Source organism: Rhipicephalus sanguineus, chromosome 8 (genome assembly GCF_013339695.2).
Source record: "Rhipicephalus sanguineus isolate Rsan-2018 chromosome 8, BIME_Rsan_1.4, whole genome shotgun sequence".
Taxonomy (NCBI): domain Eukaryota; kingdom Metazoa; phylum Arthropoda; class Arachnida; order Ixodida; family Ixodidae; genus Rhipicephalus; species Rhipicephalus sanguineus.
The window spans coordinates 2,326,799-2,344,936 of record NC_051183.1 but is presented as its reverse complement, the minus strand read 5'-3'; positions in this window follow the sequence as shown (position 1 = coordinate 2,344,936).

The window sequence follows — 18,138 nt, the reverse complement described above, 5'->3', positions numbered from 1 at the left end:
CGCTCTTTGGCCATCAATTGGCCCTTGCGCCATTAAACACCACATATCATCATCATCATCAGAAACAGGCAACCCAGCAAAACTGACTGGATATGCCGCCTTCAACCAATATATTACTTCAGATGAGCGACCGGCCACTGCCTTACTGGTACAAAGGAATCTCACGGCGATCCAACATGACTGGAATTATCCACAGATAGCTCACACTCTCGTGGAACTTCTTCCCAACAAACGATCTGACAGCAGCGTCTACATTTTCAATTTATATAGTCCACCCAGAGACACAAGTATCGATGCTGCCACTCTCTTAAGGAAAGTCAGCGCACTAGCGGGTCACTCACAGCTGATAATCATGGGTGACTTTAATGCCAAACATACCGAATGGGGCTACACCAAATGTGATCGCAAGGGCACTAAACTATGGGAAACGATCACAGATTTGGGCCTTACCCTACTCATACTCCCCGACCGACCTATCAGGATTGGGAAGAGCGTCAGTCGCAACACATCCCCTTACTTAACGCTCGTTAAAAATGCTTACTCGCTTACATGGGAAAACACTGAGCGGCACTTAGGAAGCGATCATTATCTACTTACCATCAAGGTACCCGCTACAAAAGAAAGAAATACACGACAAAACACACGAAATGGGATGTCTTCAGATTCCTCAGGGACAAGCGCTCACCCACCACTATCGAGGATCTCGATGAGTGGACTGCCGATCTCACTAGTGATGCTAAGCGGGCTACTTCGAAACCCCAATGAAGCGTGACGGCCCCGTCCCGGACTCGAACCTTGAGCACCTGTGGGAGGCATAGGCCAGCTTACATCGCCGATGGCTTCATCAGAAACATAATCAAAACTTGAAACGCCGATTAGCGCAAATCGACAGGGATATCGAGGCGTATTCCATGAAACTGAGTCAAACGCAATGGCATCAGCTATGTGACAGGCTCAACGGCCAGCTAGGCAATAAAAACACCTGGCAGCTCCTCAGGCACTTATTGGATCCTGAGCAGACTAAAAGCGCGTCATGCAATAAAATGCATCAGCTCATTTATGAATATCCGGGCACCAACCAGGAATTAGTGCAAGAGCTGAAGAATCGCTACTTAAACCTAAATGTAGACTCCTCACGAATACCCGAGTACTCTGGAAATACTAACCATGAGCTAGATCAAGACATCACCGAGGAGGAATTACGTGTTGTTTTGAATAGCATTCGTACAACGGCCGCCTCCGGAGACGATCAGATTTCTAACAAAATACTCCGTAACTTAGACGATAGGTCTATTACAGCGATTACTGACCTTACGAACAAACACTGGGCGTCTGGGACACTACCTCCCAGTTGGAAACATGCGCGAGTAATTTTTATTCCTAAACCGGGCAAGACACTAAATCTGGAAAATCTTCGGCCTATTTCCCTTTCCTCCTGTCTGGGGAAGGTGATGGAGCACGTAATTCTAAGCCGACTCACAGCTTATGCGGAGTCTAATGACCTGCTACCCCCCACGATGGTGGGATTTCGGCAGCAGCTATCCACACAGGATATAATGCCCAACTTCAACATGACATATTAAATCCGAGACACATAGCGGCTACCAGGATCATCCTGGGTCTGGATATCAGTAAAGCATTTGACAATGTGTCGCATGCCGCAATACTTGACAACCTGACCCAATTGAACGTCGGCAGTCGCACTTACAATTATATCAGAACTTTACTGCATGAACGCACGGCCGAGCTAAGTCTTGGCGACGTCAAAAGCGACAGATCACTCTGGGAACACGGGGCACTCCACAAGGAGCCGTGTTATCCCCATTCCTCTTTAATATTACCCTGCGTGGTCTTCCTGAGCTCTTAAATCAGATCCCACACATTAGGTACTCGCTGTATGCTGATGATATTACCATTTGGACCTGCACAGGCTCAGATGGGCAAATTTGCGACGCACTGCAAAGTGCAGCCGTCACTGTTCAAGAATACGTACAGAAAATGGGCCTTAGCTGTTCCCCCGAAAAGTCCGAGCTTTTAGTAATCAGGAGCAGGAACGAGAAGGATGGCCCCTACACTGGAGTGCCCCCCCCACGATAGATATCACAGTAAATGGAAGCCTTGTCCCTACTGTTCGTACAATAAGGGTTTTAGGAATGCTCATCCAGCATAACACTCATAATACGGAAGCTTTAAACAAACTACAGGTCACCATGCAACAAACAACAAGACTTCTCAGGAGAGTGGCCACTAAAAAGCTAGGAATGAAGGAACCAGACTTATGCAAATTAATTCATGCCTTTGTCATCAGTAGAGTCACCTACTCGTTCTCTTACTACCACCTAAGAAAGGGGGATGTGGAAAAACTAAACTCCCTCATTAGACAAACATAGAAGTGTGCTTTGGGCCTTCCCAGGTACGCAAGCACGGAAAAACTACTGCGTTTGGGTATCCACAACAAAGTGGAGGAATTAATCGAAGGACACCTAACGGCCTAAGAAGAAAGGCTTTCACGTGCCAAGCCAGGCTTGCGGATACTCAGCCGCTTTGGCCGACGCACTAGTTACACACTCAACAATAGGGTTTTATTACCAATGGCAACTCGCGCACACCTTACGATTAAGCCCTTGCCCAAAAATATGCTGGCAGGATTACATGACGACAGAAGAAAGGCAAGGGCAGAAAAACTTGCACAAACCTTTCAGGATCGCCAAAATGTAGTCTATGTCAACGCTGCTCGACAGGCGAGAGACCGTTACACCATATGCGCGGTGACCGGCCACGGGAAACCTATTACTGCAGCCACCGTAAAAACAGCCTCAGTCTTAGAGGCCGAAGAAGCCGCCATCGCGCTGGCCACCTCAGTCCGCGCAACTAATTACATCTTGAGTGACTCTAAAAGGGCGCTCACGAACTTTATGATGGGCTGTGTTGGGCCGATCGCGGCCAACATCCTTAAAAATAACAAACGCAGCAATAAGATGCAACTTGTACGGGTGCCCGCTCACGCGGGGAATCCGGGGAATGAGGCGGCCCACCGTGTAGCCCGAGGTTTGATCAACTGGGAGGTCGACCCCTCAACCCTGGACTTCCCGCAGGAGGAAATCACCACATATAACGAAATTACAGCATATTATAGAGAGAACCGCAAAACATACGCGGCCCCCATACAGACCTCACAAGGGCACAGGCTACGATCTGGAGGCAAATTCGAACAGATTCTTTTCCCAGCCCCCATCGGTGTCTAAAATTTACCCGGAATCAATTCAACCACACTGCCGACATTGCGGCTGCCTGAAGGCTACCCAAAATCACATTCTTTAGGAATGCGAGGGAAACCCGCCTCCAAAAGCGATACTGCCAGCTTCCTCCCTCGAGGCGTGGGAGTCACTCCTGTCATCAAATGACCAACGTATTCAGACAGAAGTTATTAACTGGGCCGAAAAGGTCGTGGCGAGCTACTTGCCACCACCATTCGAACCACCGGCAAGCTAAATTCAACGACCTCGCTGTGCCGTCAATAGAGTTGTTTCTCTCTCTCTCAGCGTTCATCGCAGAAAGGGCGTTTTCATAGTCTGCGCGCGCCGTTTGCTCCCACTCGCCACAGGGCGAGCACTGAGGCGGTGGCGCCCTCTCTTGTGCTCAAGAAAATGGACCGTTCCGACAGCGACGACGATGCACGCCGCGACTGCAGACGACTATACACGATACACGCCCACACGCCGAGGTACTTCGCCCCCAATAAAACACTATATGAATGACATTGAAGTGGGAGGCGTCTCCTTAACACAGGTAATATTTCGTGGTAGAAGCGTAGAGTCGCGCTAGGCTAGGGTGGCTAGAAGGGGAGGTGTGCTGAGCGCGGCGGCCAGCCATAGGAGAGGGTGGTCCTCTTTCGCGTGATCGCCGCTAGGGCACAACATAGCGCTGCCGTCTGGGGCGCCGTCAGCGTTTCCGCGGAGAGAGGCTAATCCGGCTGTCAACGCCTGGCCGGCGGTTTGTATTTGTGTAGTTTGCTGCGAACTGTTGGCGTGTGCTGTTGATTCATGAGTGCTGTGTGCTGGCAAAGATGCCGTCTACCTCAAAGAAAAAAAACTGAGCGTTGGTGCTTCGTGCCAGCGTGTGATTCCGGCTACAGGTCTTGCTCGGAAAAAGTGCCCTTTTCCGTGCACCGACTTGCCAAGAACTGTTCTTGAAGTGGGCGTGCGCCATTCCGAGGGCTGACAAACCGCTTCTAGAGAATTCCGCTGCTTGCTCAAAGCATTTGCGCAAACAGCGGCATGAATGACAAGAACTCAAAGAAATGAATGACAAAAAAGTCAAAAGAAGAAAGCCTTGTGTGATGTGAGGCAAGCCGCAGAAACCATCAAGTGCAAACATGTTGCATTTATTTATTTGGTTTCTCAATTGAGCCTGAGAAGACTACCGAACGTTGTATTACCATGTATGCCATGGTTTAATCCTGATTTGGTTGGCGTAAATCAAGTTATTTGCTTTCGCACGTAATGAGGCGCACGAATAAAATGATCAGAGCGCATTGGAGCATAACTAAGCCCCCAGGGCCGTAACTAAAGGGGGGCGGGGTTGAGGGGGTTCTGACACCCCCGAATTTTTTTCATGCTTTACTTATTTATTCATTTATTTATCATAGTACCCACAGCGCCCAAGGGCATATTACAGTGGGGGGGAAGTATACAATATTTCGATACAGAATACAGATTCCAACATTTCAACATCACAATAAATGCAATTCACTGTCAACTTACGTAGTGATACATGGGATATACACAATATTAATCGAGTTCATAGTACAGTTTTGTCCTTACAGAACCGCGCGAGTACACTACTGGAGACCCAGCAGTGAACTTGAAAATACTTCATGTGAAGTAATTTCTGCTACTTCAGGAGACAACCTATTCCACTGGCTTATCGTCCTGGGAAAAAATGACATTCTAAATGCGTCAGTCCGGCAGCTTATTTCCTTTATCTTATTGGCGTGATGTAATCGCTGCGAAACGTAATCCCGTTTGTGAAAGTATCGCGAGGGGTCCAGACCTGTTCGGTTATGAAATACGTTGTGAAAAAGTTTCAGCCTCAGATATTCCCTTCGTTTGTATAGAAGTTCCCAACCAAGCCTTTCTTTTGCTTTTGATACACTGAAATTCCTGGTATAGTCAGAGCAGACAAACCGAACAGCCATGTTCTGAATTCTTTCTAAATTGGACACGTCACTTGCCTTCCACGGATCCCACACAACACAAGCAAAATCTAAGATAGATCGAACGTTAGACATGTACAGTTGAGTTTTGGCCTCAAATGGTAACTTTTTTGCATTTCTGCACAGGAAACCTAGCACACGCCCGTCTTTAATCGTGACGTGATTGATGTGACAGCTCCAGGAAAGGTCCGGTGTGAAATATACACGAAGATGCCTTGCCGAGAATGGAGAACGGCCACGTTCGCTGACGGCGCCCCCGACGACAGCGCCGCCCCACGGCATTCACGCGAATGGCGGCCAACTTTTGCCGCCCGGTCATCACACCTCCCCTTCTAGCCACCCTAGCTAGGCGTCAAAGCATGTGAATTTCGCAACGAGTGGGTGCTTTAAAGGCCCATCCATTACAAACCGCTCAGACATATTTAATCATCATCATAAGCAAAAGCGTCAACAAAGTGAGCAGCTGCGTAGGTTCGCGTGTTGCCTTACGGACGAGTATTGGCCTCTTCACTGATTCGCAAATTAAGGGAAGAATTATGGCGTAGTGGACAGTTAGCAGCTGTACTTCCAGTAGGCATTGTAGGATAGTTTGAAGCGGCCAATGTTACGCGCACGGACGTTTGTTTCCTGACGGCACTGTGGAGGCATCCACCGAGAGCCAAAGAGAGGCTAGCAATTGAGAAGGCGATGCGCACGGGGGCCCGATAACGCTATCGCGTTCTACTCTTGAAGATTTTTTGGTTCAAGCTTGAAGCTCTTGAAGTTTTTCGTTGTGCCGGCTAGTCCGGAGAGTAATTATCATCATCATCATAAATTGGCACGCGCTCGCTTCTTTTTCAACTTCTGCTTCGCTGCCACAACACGTGCCCCAATTTGTCCGGCGTAGCCTGTTAATCTACCTGATGAGCGAGAGAAAGAGTGAACAGAGATAGAGAGAAAGGAAGAAAGACAGAACGCAACAGAGACAGACAGACATATAACTTGATTTGGGTCCTGAGAAACGCTACTCTTAGAGCAACGCCGCGGGCCACTCCCACGTGGGGACGGGGAGGCCTAGCCTCACCGCCGCATCATGGACTCTCTGGACAGCCCGTAGTTGTGGTAAAAGCTCTGAACTTCGTAAGGCAGAGTCCCAATCCTGTTCTGTGAGCCGACTTAGGCCCCGTAACGAGGGGCACCGCCAGAGCATATGTTCAAAGTTACTGACCTCCTTTCCTATTCTATCTTTCCTCAGCATCGTCTCTTCGGACGCAACAGAGAAACAGAAAGATATAAATAAAGGGAAAGTCATGGGGAAGAAAAATTCCTGATGAGGCGGCGGGATTCGAACCTCCTTACCAACGATCCGTAGGCGAGCTTCCTAATCACTCGGCTAATTAGGTACGCTAGCAGACCATGGCATAGACTTGTATAATATAATATAGCAATGTGGCGGGAAAGGCAAGTGAGGGTCAGGAGGAGAGTAAAGCAGGAGGGGAGAGAGTAAAGCAGAAAGAAAGGGGAAAAAGACAGGAAGAGAAAGTAACATGGAGACAGATATAAGGCGAAAGAAATAGACATAAATAAAAAAGAAGCGTTATACATAGAGAGGGCAAGAAAGAAGGGCAAGAAGGAGATGGACAGAAAGAGCGAGAAAGGAAGAAATACATGGAGAGAGAAAGAAAACAAAAGAAATAAACAAAGACAAAAAAGAAGGAATAAACAGAGGGATGAAAGAAAAAGAAAGAAGCGAAGAAATAGAAAAATAAAGCAGAAATAAGGCCGCCCAGCTGATTCTCCCTTCAGGAACGACTAGTGCGAAGCATCACGTAATAACTACTCCGTGACAAAAAAACACTTAAGATATAATGACGTGACTGAAATCAGGTAACATCACGTAATATCCAGCCACGTGACTAGGATAATGTAACGTGTAACTACTCGCGTCACGAAAAATCTAAAAATCGCGCAACATCACGCAACCAATAGTCACGTGACTAAAAATCACGTAACATTTTAACACGCGTCTCGAATAACGCAACATCGTGTAATTGCTACTCACGTGACACGTCCCCGCCACATAGAACATAACAGCTAGTCACGTGACTAAAATCACAACATCACGTAGCAAGTAGTCACGTGACATGTCTAGCCAAGTCTAGGCATACTTAGTACGGCTAGCAAAAACTTAGCCAGGTCGAACACTCGCTCCGCTGATGGTTCCAGCCTTGCGCCTTCTGTGCAAGTCGCGCATTTTTTTTTTTTTTTTGAGCTTCTTACGCCAGTCTTCAAGAAGTGTGAGTTCTCTTTCGACGCTCAGAAATGTTTTCCTATAAAACAGGCCGTAAAATTGTAGCTTCGCAGCTTGGTCATACCGCATCACCTTCTGACGTCAATAATTACTTTCTGGGGGCAAGGGGAGAACAGCAGTTCTGATAATTACGTCTGAACTACAAATGTAGTTCAACCGTAATTTAGTAATGTAGTTCAAGCGTACTACCATGGTCTATCAATACATTTCTGTTCTTCACGAAACTCCCGCGTAACGCTATGGCACAGCTTCCTACAGTGCCTGCAGTAGCTGGACGCTATTATGGCGCATTCACACTTGAGAAGCGAAGAGAAACCGCAAGCGCCAGAGCGGCCGGAAAGCCGCGTTCGCGCGCGTCGAAAATGTTCACATTTGTTCTGCCTCTCCAGCATACCGTCACCGCCACCGCTTTCGCAATTTCCCGTTTCCTGAGCATTTAATTTCGTATCGAATTCTAGCAATGCATGCAAAACGCGGAACAGAAATAGCTTTCACCTTGTCAAACCTCTGTTTCGGGAGAAACACCAGCAGAAACTACATAAGCGGACACGCTAGCAGCGGCGGCGGCGGCGGCGGCGGCGGATTCAACCGGCTGTGCAAAAGCCAGACACGTTGGGGCACGCCGACTCACTACTGCTACACCTTCTTATACTTCCAGTGTTCTCGTTAATCGTAATCCAAACCAGGTTCTCGAGGAACGCGTCCTTGTCGAGGCTGTGAGTTTTGTCGTGCTGCACGGGTAGTTTACAAATGCGCTGATACGAGCCACCGCCTACGCCTTGGCCGCCATGTTGAACTTGCGGCCGGTAGTTTATGTTACATGATTTAAGCTAGCGCAGCCAAAGTACGGCTTCCCATGAAGCGGAAAGGAGATCCGCTTTCGCGTGGCGGTAAAGTCGGTCTTGGACCGATTTTTCCACGAGAAAGCGGATCACCATTCCGCTTCATTTTTCCGGTTCAGTCGCGGACCGCGTGGTTTTCCGGTCGCTTAGGCGACGAAGCGAGTGAATTTCAGGTAAGTTTGGCCGCCTTCGCCCCCTTCGCCCCCTTCGGCGCTCTAAATTAGCGATTTAGAGCGCCGATCTTAGGTGCCCGTTCTTGCGTTGAGCGGCGTCGCCGTTGATGTCGGCGTAACCGATAGTGCGAACGAGGACGAAAAAGAGCGAAAAAGACGCTGGCCCGAGGAGTTTTCAAAACTCCTCGGGGCAGCATCGGGGCAGACGCTAACACAGCGACCCGCTGTGTTAGCGTCTGCAATTCCTCGTGCCTGCTCTCGCTTTTTGTAGCGTTAGCTACACTGGCCTAGCCGAGCCAGTTTCGCGTGCCTCCTCAAGAGCCGTGCTGTGCATGCGCGAGGATCAGTAATGTCACACAGCTGGCGCAGAGGAGCCGGCACTTCCCGCGCACTCCACCGCCGCCGCGCGCGACTCGCCGCCGTCGGTCTGTGCCATCCACAGGAGTGACGTCGTAGCCGTGGCAGATGTATTAGCGCCGGCGCGCGCGCAGCTATTCGCCTTCGCTGTGCAGTCGCCGTCTGACACTGCGATGGAGCCGCTTGATAGCACCTCTGACTGGCGTTTTCCAGTGTGGTATAGTCATGGAGAAGGAGAGCACAAATGCTGCTCAACGGTGCAGAAGAGCGGAGAAGCTTAACTAATCGGATCCCGAAGTAGTTGCCGGGCAAAATAAATATACATATGCCCCACAATACGTATGCCGTGTGTGTGTCATTGGAGCAACAGTAAGCATGATAATCAAGCTAATCCTAGACAACCAGGAAAGCTAAGAATAATCAGCTGAACCTTTGCTAACGCTACGTTATCCTGGCATAGCCGAGCTAAGCCACTGCAACATTTTTTGTGACAGCGCAACGCATGCCACTCGAGCACGGTCCACGAAAAATTCGGTTGACCTGCGGCTTGGGAGAAGAAGACGTGCCTTGGTCGAAGTGACTGTCTGTGGAACGCTCTAGCGGACTCTCAAGGTCCCTTTTTTATAACCTCCTTGGTACAGACTAATATTATATTCTTGTGCCAGCGACAGCGTATCATTTCTTGGCGTTCACCTCGATGCTAACCTTACCTTCGCTCTCCATATTGCTCACATTAGAAAAACGGCAGCATTCGGCATTCGCGCATTACTCAAAGCTCGCTCGTATTTTTCTCATAAAGCACTCCTTTCTCTTTACTTAGCATTCATTCATTCTCATATCACTTATGGCATCGCATCATGGGGAAATACTTACCAATGTCATCTTTCATCCATACAACATCTACAAAATCGAGCTCTTCGCGCTATTTTTAACTGCTCTCGCGACAGTAGCGCCATTCCCCTTCTTCAGTGCAATAACATCTTAACTGTTAGCAACCTATTTCGGTTTAATCTAATTATGTTTCTGCATAAACAAATAAAAAATCAACATTCTGCTAATTTCATTGATCCAAAGATGTTAGTTAATACTAACGCAACTAGGTTTGCGGCTAACAATAACTTTTTACTTCCTAAGGTTCATACTAACTATGGTAAATCATCTTCTCTCTTCTGTACCATCTCCATATGGAATAACTTGCCAACTTCATTAAAATGTAAAGTTTCTTCTATTTCATTTAAAAACACATTAAAAGAGCATTTGTTAAATAGTTGATCGGCCTTTTTTTGTGTTACTTCACACTGTATTTATTATTTGTTTTTGATGCCATGCCCTTTTGTTTTTCAATCTGCTTTGTGTATTCTTTGTTTCTGCGATTCTAACAGCTGCTTATTGCTGTTTTATTTATTTGTAATCATCACCGAGAGTCCCGTTGCAGTCATATACTTTGGGACCCTAAGTACGTGCCTCGTTTGGTGCCGGTAGAAATACCATATAAATATGGAAAATGTGCATATTCACGCTTAATTTGTGCTTTTTGTTTGCCATGTAATGTACACATATATATCCATCTTTTTGTGACAAATTTATGTGTTTGTGTGTATATACATGTCAGTGAAACATCGATTGTACGTGTTGCCTCCGCGTCATTTTATGTTATGTTTCCACTTAACTGACACTTGTTTTGTCATTCTCGTAAACGTATGTCTAGCTTGCAAATGTTACGTTGAATTGTTACTGATGTTAACCGTCTTTGATAATAATTTTTTCTAAACACTCTAAATTGTTTTATTTGTGCTCTTGACACAGGAGCGCTGCGGCAGATTTAATGTCCTTGTTCGTATTCGGGACAGCTTACCGCTCTAACAGTGCTACATATTCTTTTAAATCGTGAATCCTTTTTATGGCGCTAGCACTTAGCAACACGAAGTTACTCGTCGAGATTCACTACTGAACGGGGTTGTCCTTTAATAACACCCGCAGTCCACTTTAGTTAACGTGCACGCTGCGAATCTTTAATGTTCAACTACGCACAAGAGGAATCTCCCACCGGCACTACATTGCAGGTCAAGATCCTGTGCTATACGGAGTGGCCAGTTAATTATTGTGCAGCGTGAGTAATCGGTTTTCTTCAATCAAGAAACTCGCTAGCAGAAGCTGCTTGCGCCGGCGTTGTCTCTCGCGGGCGAGGGTGCGTTCTCGTCCTTGCGAGCTGGTAGTTCAGCGTTCATCGCAGAAAGAGCGTTTCCATAGGCAACGCGCGCCGTTCGGTCCCTCTCGCCACACGGCGAGCGCTGAGGTGGTGGCGCCCTCCCTTGCGCTCAAGCAAATGGACCGTCCCGACAGCGACGATTATGCATGCCGCGACAGCAGACGACGATGCACGATGCACACCGACACGCCGAGGCCCTAAGGTGCTTCGCCCTCAAAAGCGCTTACATTCACCGGCTTGCAGCAAATAATTCTGGATTGCACTACTGGGCGTATTGCGTTTCACAGCGGACGAGTGCAAACATTCAGGTGCGGAGTGTGCACATGAATGTGTGCACCTGAATGAATGATACATTTATGTGCACAATGTACACCTGAATGTTTCGAGAATCACAAGGTCGATACCAGTCATTGCCTCCCGAGTCATGTTGCAAAGATACTCCGATGAATATGTTTCAATGCATTTACGTCACTGAGATGTCGCAGTTTATCGTTAGTGTTAATATTTTCATTCGCTCCCCTTTCTTTCCTTTCCCGCCTGTGCGCACATGTTTACTTCTCTCCTCCTCCCCATTTGTGGTTGGGTGAGAGTGAGCGAGCCGTACGCAAGCATGGTGCTGAGGAGGGCAGTTGCGGTCATGACGTAGACAAGTGCACTTTTCGAATGGTGGGCCTCAGCGGCATATTTTGTTCAAGGATTTGTCATTAGTGGATTCACTTACTATGTAATCCCTATAAGTTCCTCACACTCTTTTTATATAATAACACGCATATTGGCTTTTTTTTTGTGCGTAGCACTTAAGGGGCCCGGCTTGTCGCCCATTCATAAATCTCCCGTGGCGTGATCGCGCTCAAAATCAAGTGGCCGATACAGGCCTAAAACAAGGCTAGCAATGCTCAAACCCCAGTTAAAATTAACGAAATTGGCCTAAAATAATATAGTTAACCGATATGACGAAGAAGTAATTGCAAAAATTAAGTTAAAATTCTCTGAAAACACTTCGGAAACATGCGGCTCATACTCGCGCCGCGCAAGAGAGGGCGCCACCACCTCGCCAAGTGCACGATGGCTCCTCCAACCGGCGCTTCTCCGGCGCGGGTGTTACGAACTCTTGCGAGAGATGATTCATAGACAGGGAGTAAAAATCGTGCAACGGGAACCGCTGGGTACTCGTGCAACGCACTTCCTGAGGTTTTAGAGTAGTGGAGCTGCATTTAAAGCAGGATTTGAAACTACAATAATTGCTTCGCAATGATGACATTGGCGGTAGATTTGTTTCTTTCGTTCGTTGCACTGCCATAAGTGTCTACTTCCTGCTTACTTCTAGAAATTCGTGCCGCACAGCGCCAAGGCCAGCGCGGGTGAAACGGAATGATTGGGCCATTTTCTTTTTATAAAATGCCAGTAAGCAGTTGGCTATCGCTTGAGCGTGCTTGCGATATGGGCTCAATTTTTATTCATGCTGAAAATTTCTTCTAGCGGCATTTCCTGCTCAACAATTTCTGATCACTTCTACGGACAGAGTTACTAGAGCATTTTAGTTTGACATTTTTACGGTCCGCTCCGAATTGGCCCGCTTAGCTGTAGCGGAGCGGCGGTCGACTTTTTGGTTTTAGTTATCCGTTCTCCGCTGCCGAGCGGATGTTTCGCAGTTGCAACGCCCTCTGGCCAAATTCAGCCTCGTTAAAAATGAAAAACAGTTTTGTCACTTTTACAAAGTAACACAAATATGTATTACTCACTTGTTCACGCAGTATTCACACGTGCGCGTGCGTTACCGGCCCATTTCAGGGAAAAAAATAAAGCATCAACTTCAAGATATTCCCGTACAGTCAGCGCTGTAGCATTCCAGATCCACTGCAATTCGTTTGGACGCCAACAAGACAGCGATGTTTTCGTCATCTGTGCCGTCTTGTCTAGTTCGCGTCACTTTCCTTAATTCGGCGACTCGAAGTAGGCACAAATGCTCGTCTAATCTCAAGCGCTTTCGCAGCTTCCGCTGCGCAGACGAACGTGAAGCGGCCGTGCACGTGGGAAGCACGTTGAGCACTGGAGGCAGCCATCTTAGAATATGCGCGAAGTCGACGCACGCGTCAGGGAGGGCGCGCACATCGACGCCCCTCACTAGCGGAAACGGCAGCGACGGTCCGCGCTCCACTTAGGCTCCCTATAAGCGGAGCGTGGGCCTCGCTCCGCTAGCCCGGTTACGGCTAAGCGGAGGACGCATGGGCACTCGCGCCCCCGCTCCGCTTAGCTGCTGAGCGGAGCGTAAAAACGTCAAACTAAAATGCTCTACTGTGTCGACATGATTGATGCAGCGCTAAAGACGGAGACGTAAAGGAACACAGAGTGCACAGGACGGGCGCTGTCTCGCAACTGAAAGATTTATTTCTAAAAACAAACCGAGAAAACCAAGAAGGGCATAGCAGACATGCGCATAAGATATTAAAGCAAAATAAAGAACAACAACACCTGCACCATCTTTAGAACAAATTCAAGCATGTCAATTTTGTTGCGCGAGCCAAGCAGATAAGCAAACTCTTTGTCCGTCAAGAAAATTGAAGGATGGCTCACGCATGCGTCTCCCATTCCTTTAATGTGAAAGGTCTCGATAACTTCGCGGGTTACTTTGCTAGTGTGCCTAGAAAGCACTTCCGCATCTACGAAGACCAGAGAGCATCCACAAGTATTACATTGCGATGCTAGATGGGATGTGTTAGGCTTTTTGAAGGACTGACTGTGTTCATTTAAACGAACGTTGATACACCTGCCGTTTTGTCCCACGTACGATTTGCCGCAAGTAAGCGGAATTTGGTACACCACCCCGCTCTTACAAGCTGCATATGTGAACACGTGTTTAGCTTTACAGCCCTCAGTTTTCTCTTCACTACCCTCAATGTTATTCGTAACAAGAGGGCACATCCTATATAGCTTTTCTGGGACAGAAAATATCGTTTTAATATCATATCTCTTGCCAACATTGCTCAGACCGTGGGAAAGTTTATGGACATGAGGCAAAACTGATACCTTATCGTATTTTTTCTTTTCACCACTGGTGTCGGGACGATTTTGATTCTTGACGCATTTCAACAGCCGTTCACTGCAATTAGCTGGAAAGGGTTGAAATGGGTCAAGCACCAAATCGTCCCGACACCAGTGGTGAAAGGAAAGAAAATACGATATGGTATCAGTCTTTCCTTATGTCCATAAACTTTCCCACGGCCTGAGCAACGTTGGCAAGAGATATGGTATTAAAACGGTGTTTTCTGCCCCAGAAAAGTTATATAGGATCTGCCCTCTTGTTAAGAAAAAAATGGAGGGTAGTGAAGAGAAAACTGACGGCTGTAAAGTTAAACACGTGTCCACATATGTAACCTTGTAAGCGCAGAGTGGTGTACCAAATTCCGCTTACTTGCGGCAAATCGTACGTGCGACAAAGCGGCAGGTGTATCAACGTTCGTTTAAAGGAACATAGTCAGTCTTTCAAAAAGCCTAACACATCCCATCTAACATCTCCATGTATTACTTGTGGCTGCTCTCCGGTCTTCGTAGATGCGGAAGTGCTTTCTAGGCACACTAGCAAAGTAACCCGCGAAGTTATCGGGGCCTTTCACGTTAAAATAATGGGAGCCGCACGCGTAAGCCATCCGTCAATTTTCTTGACGGACAAAGAGTTTGCTTATCTGCTTGGCTAGTGCAATATCAAGTGACATGTTTGCATTTGTTTTAAAGAAGGTGTTGTTCATTAATTTGCTTTACTGTCTCACGCGCATGTCTGCTATGCCCTTCTTGGTTTTCTCAGTTTGTTTTTCGAAATAAACCTTTGAGTTGCGAGACAGCGCCCGCCCTGCGCACTCTGTGTTCCTTTACGTCTCCGTCTTTAGCGCTGCATCAGTCATGCATGCATACTAACTAGCCCAACTTTCCATTCTATTACTGCGTCTACTTAAACGGTGATAATTGTTGTGTTTTGACGTCCCAAAATCGCGATATGTTTATCGTGGTTTTTGAACCCTTTTGTATTGAAATCTTACGTTTCGTCATGCAAATCGCATTCATGTTTGTTTACGTTCTCTTAAACTTTGTTTCATTTATTGGTCACATACGCCTTACTTATGTCATTGTATGGGCCAATTCACTCATCTATTTGTTTCCTTATACCCATGTGACTCGCATGTAGCAACTAATTTATGCTTATTTCCCTATTGACTGGTAATTTTACATTGAGCATTGTGTTTTTTGCGTGGGATTTTGGGTTTACAGGGGACAGGCGCCTTGTCAGGATTTTATGCCTTTTTGGCGATCCCCTAGGCAAATTGCACCTTTTTGTTCTGCTTTTTTGCCTGATATAATCTTCAACTTCAACACAAACACCGTAGTGAAGGGTTGCGGAAATTTCGACCACATAGGGTTCTTTCACGCGCACCTCAATCTAAGTACATGGGTCTCAAGCATTTTGGCCACCATTGAAAATGCGGCTGCCGTGGCCTGGGTTCGATCCCGCGACCTGCGCGTCAGTAGTGGAGCACTGTAACCACTTGACCACTGTGGCGGGTCTACTTAATCTACGTAAACTTTACCCTTGTTTCGTCTATGCAGGCACACTGCCAGTACGTCTGCACATGACCCCGCCTATTGAAAGGTGCATATTCTAATCCGATATGCATACTCATTTCTGTTGTGTCGTGCGACCCCTGGTGACAGGCTGAGACACCAGTGCTGTTGTGCTCTCTATTCATGCTACTGGGGGGAGCTGGGTCTCTGCCATGCCTCTTTGCTACCAGCAATCCGGCGTGGTCATGCCGGTCATGTGACCCGTGCCTCGCTGACCAATAGCCTTAATTCTCCCTCCTTAAAACCGCCCGCAAGAAACGCGGGAGGGCAGTCTCCCGTTAGTCTCGCCGAAGCTTGGTCTCTGCGTCGTCACTCCGCGCGCCCTCCCGTCGTTCGGCCTCTCCGTCGGCCTGCCGCGGGTTACGCCGCGCTCCTGCCCTACACAACAATTTCCACTCGCCTAATCTATTTTCCGCTCTTGTCGCAAACGTAACGTCTGCATACTCGCAACTTTTCTCCTCGATTCAAGATCGAGTGACGGGGTCCATGTATCTGACCTGGAGGAGTGTAAAAAATCACAGCATATCCACGGAGTGAATGATGATGAGTGGGCGAAGCTGCGGAGGTTCATCGGTAAACCGTGAATCTTCCGTGAATTCTGCCCAGCACATCATCACCGACGTGAGATAGGGCGCGTTTATACTAAAGGTTCGATGAGAGTTATGACGACTTGCAGCTCACTTTAATTTTACATGTACGCTGTGAATTTTCATTGTTTAATCACGCACAGGAGAAATTGCACACACGCACTACCTTGGAGGTCAAAATCCAGTGCCTATATATACGGGGTGGTCAGTGAACGGTTGTGCAGCGCGAGCGGTCGGTTTTTAGGCGCGAAGTCGTAGTGCGTAACCAGTCGTAACGCTAGTACCAGATCTTGACCTCCAAGGTGGTGCCGGTGGGAGATTTTTCCTGTGCGTTGCTGAACAATAAAAAATTCGCAGCGTGCGCGTTAACTAAAAGCCGAATTCTTTTGTCTCTCATTCCCCATTAGCAGCCATTGGCATGTTCCAGTAGGAAACGTTAGTAGAAGTGTAAGTGTTAGCTAAAAGCCGACTTCTTCTGTCTCTCATTCCCATTAGCAGCCATTGTTTACCTCCAAGGTAGTGCCTGGTGAGGTTTCTCCTGTGCGTAAATAAACAATAAAAATTTTGTTCAAAACGCCGTTGATTGATGAAATAAACCAACGAAAGACGCCAGATGTTTTCTAAAAGCAAAACGAAAGAACGCCAGATGTTTCTAAAGCAAAACGAAAAGACGCCAGCTGCTTAACGAAAGACACCAGATGTTTTCGAAAGCAATGGTTTTCTAAACAATGAAAATTCACAGCGTACACGTAAAATTAATGTGAGCTGCAAGTCGTCATAACTCATCGAACCTTTAGTATAAACGCGCCCGATCTCACGTCGGTGATGATGTACTGGGCAGAATTCACGGAAGATTCACGGTTTACCGATGAACCTCCGCAGCTTCGCCCACTCATCATCATTCACTCCGTGGATATGCTGTGATTTTTTTTTCAATCAAGACGCTGCCGCGACGCTGCCTGCGTCGGCGCCGCTGCGCCGCGAGGCAAGATAGGGGGGGGGGGGGACCGTAGGGGAGGAGAAAGAGGGGCAAGCGTAGGAGAGGAGAGGGCGATAAATATCACGTACTGTCGCAGCGCATTGTCTTTAGGGTGCCTTCATGTGTGCACGCCCCCTCCGTTTTTAAGAATCGTTACACACTACTACGACGGGGACGAACGGTTGCCGCTATAAGGAGCTTCGCCCCTAAAATGCTTTGAACGTTGGCTAAAAGTGTTCATGCACCTCGTGTAACGTGTCCATTCACACACACCTAATTGTTTGCTGTCTCTCTTTTCTAAATAAATAAATAAACAATTAAATAAAAGTCACAGTGTAGTTGAGCAGATGCACGAACGAGGATGCGCGTGTGAAAGAGGACGAAAGACGACCCTCGCTCTGATTGCACGAGAGCACCGCCTCCGTCAGCCTTGCACTGCGTTGCCGTACGGTCCTTTTTCGTTGCGACCTCCTTGCAACTTCATTACTCCAATAAACCTCATCACATTTGGTGGAGGTTGCTGAGATCCCTAAACAGACCTGGAGCTCCGCTCTCGCAAGTTGGCCGAAAGACCACCGGACAACATGACTGACGCAGTCACTGCCCAGCCAGCACCACCGGCTGCCCCGTCCCCCTGCCCCGGCTCTACCCGTCAACGTTGTGCAGTTTTGGCACAACGGAAAGGCACCAAAGGTGAATACGTTGTAGCTTATGCAAGTCGTGCTCTCAAGAAGGCTGAATTGAACTACTCCGTGACAGAGAAGGAGTGCTTGGCGATAATCTGGGCATTGACGAAGTTTCGCCCGTACCTTTACGGCCGTCCTTTCGACGTGGTTACAGACCACCACGCTCTCTGTTGGCTTTCCACCTTG